The following is a 2,802-nucleotide window of genomic DNA, read 5'->3' on the forward strand; positions in this document are numbered from 1 at the left end:
AAGAAAGGAAGGAGAAGGGGGAAAAATAAAAGTCTCTATATTTTCTTGCTTCCCTCTGTCACTCCTGATGGTTTAGATGTCTTCTTTTACAATTTTGTGTTTATTCTGTTTGGAATGAACGGGAGTGATCACCTTTCCGGGGATGAGTGTCTCATGTTTGTACCGTCCTGCTTCTTCTCTATTTAGAGTAGACCTGTGGATGTTTCTTTTCGCATGGGTTGAGTGTTGCAAAACTCTTTTAGCTTTTGCTTGTCTGTGAAGTTCTTTACCTCTCCTTCTATTCTAAAGGATAGCTTTGCTGGATAGAGTATCCTAGGCTGCATTGTTTTGTTTTGTTTTGTTTTGTGTTTCATTCAGGAATTTCAATAGATCTTGCCAATCCCTTCTGGCCTGACGTGTTTGTGGAGAGAAATCCGCTGAGAGCCTTATGGGGGTTCCCTTGGAACTCACTCTTTGTTTTTCTCTTGCCTAAAGGCATTTAGGATCATTGCTTTCTCCTTGACTCTGACCATCTGGATTAGGATAGGTCTCGGTGTGGGTCTGTTTGAGTTCTCCCTGTTTGGCACCCTCTGAGCCTCCTGGACTTGGATATCGGATTCCTTCTTTAGAGCTGGGAAATTTTCAGTCATGCTTTCTTCAAATACCTTTTCGACCCCCTTGCTTCTCCCTTCCCCTTCTGGAACCCCTATTGTGCGTAGATGGGCACGCTTTCGATGGTCCCGTAGGTCCCTGAGATTGTTTTCGTTGTTCTTTATTTGTTTTTCTCTCAGCTGTTCTGATTGGGTTCTTTCTGTTGTCCTGTCTTCTGGGCCACTTATTCGCTCCTCGGTGTGATCTAGCCTCCTTTGGACAGCCTTTAGACCACTTCTCATGTCAGCCAGTGAGCTGACCAGTTCTCCTTGACTCTTCTTTAGAGCTTCGATTTCGTTTTTGACGTACAGTATACATCTAAACACTATCACTTGGAGTTCCTTCGGTACTTGGATCTCTCCTTTTTTGAAATCTTGATCTAGCAGGCCATCCGTGTCTATTTTGTGGATCGTGCTTTCAGGGAATTTCTCTGGCTCTTTTCATTGGGAGTGGTTCCTCTGCTTCCTCATGCTGCTCCTATCTCTCTGGCACTGTGGCTTAAGGAGTATCAGTTATCTATTGTGGTCCTTAAGGAGTTTAGGTATTTATCTAAAGCCTATACAGGAATAAAACTTTAAAAGGGGGGGAGAGGGAGAGGGAGAGGGAGAGGAGGAGAGAGAGAGAGAGAGAGAGAGAGAGAGAGAGAGAGAGAGAGAGAGAGAGAGAGAGAGAGAGAGAGGGAGGGAGGGAGGGAGGGAGAGGGAGAGGGAGATAGAGGGAGACGGAGAGGGGGATAGGGGGAGAGAGAGAGACAGAGATAGAGACGGTGGGAGGGGGAGGGGGGTGGGGGAGCCGGATTTTAAAAGAATGGAGGAAAAAAAGGTTTGAAAAGAGTGTACAAGCAATAATAGAAGAGCAAGTGGAAGCAGAAGAGCGATCGAGGTGAGACGTCTTCTAAAAGCCTTTAAAAAATATAAAAGATCAGAAAATAAAACACAATTGTTTCAAAAGTAAATTTTTAAAAGGTAATCGGAAATAAAACAGACTTTAACAAGAGATAAAACACAGGATTTGAAAAGGAGGGAGAAAGAAAAGGTTTGAAGACACTGTGTAATCAATAATAGAAGAGTAAGTGGAAGCAGAAGAGCGATCGAGTTGAGACGTCTTTTAATAACCTTAATAAAAAGGAGAAAAAAGATCGAGAAACGATATCTGAAACCTGTAAATAATCAATAACAGGAGATCTAAACCAAGAGAAGAGAAAAAGGAAAGGGGGTGGATGTTTAAAAATAATAATAATAAAAAGATTTTCAAGGAAACATTTAAAAGGGATTAAAACCGTCAATGTAGACGACTGTTCAAAAGTCAAGGTTAAAAAGGTAACAGAAGGTAAAACCGATAGAAGAGAGATTAAAAAAGAGAAAGGAAAAGGAAAAAAAAAAGGGGGGGGGGGGGACGTGTTCCCGGCACCGCGGTCGGATGCTGCGTTCCTCCCGGGAAGGAGGGTGGCTGGCTGGCCGCCCGCCCTCTCCCGGCCCCGGTCGTTCTGCTGCTCCGTGCGGCTGTGTGCTCCGACTCGGGTCGGCGGCGCTCCTCTCCGTAGGTGGGCTCGGGGAAGACCGTGGAACCGCCCCGCCCCTAGCTGCGTCCCAAAACTCGGCTCCTTCTTAGTCATGGTGGCGCGAGTTCTCTGAGGTACCGGGGCAGAAATATCCTATCTGCCTCGGGCTGTAAACGAATCTCAGTCCTGCCTAGAAGGCTGCGGAGCCCCCGGGTGCGGATTCGAGTCTCGGCCCCGCCCCCGCCCGCATGCTGCACGCCAGAGGCTATGGCGGCTGTGGCTGCGTCCCGCCTCTCTTCTCGCGAGAAGCGCCGGTGATGGCGCCGCGGATCTGAGGAGACGGAGGCTACGGCGCCCCTCCCCCCAGGGCACACCGGCCGTGTTGCTTTGCCTTTCTTTTCCCGTCATGTATGGGGGGGGCGGGTTGTTCTGCTCTGTATCCCCTCCCGGCCGCCGCCCCGGTCCTCCGCCCGGCTCGTGCGGCCTGTCCCGGCCCCTGGCTGCCGGCCTGCGACTCGGGCTGGGTGTCGCGGGGACCCTCTGTGCCCCTTTCACTTGGATCGGTCGGTCAAGGGGTGCTCTGGGTAGATCTGAGGCTCGGGGGCGCCCCCTCCGTCCCGTCGGCCTCTCCGTTGGAGAGGGGCAGTTTTGGCGAACGAGCCCTATTCCTC

The sequence above is a fragment of the Vicugna pacos genome, unplaced genomic scaffold (assembly GCF_048564905.1).
Source record: "Vicugna pacos unplaced genomic scaffold, VicPac4 scaffold_20, whole genome shotgun sequence".
NCBI lineage: Eukaryota > Metazoa > Chordata > Mammalia > Artiodactyla > Camelidae > Vicugna > Vicugna pacos.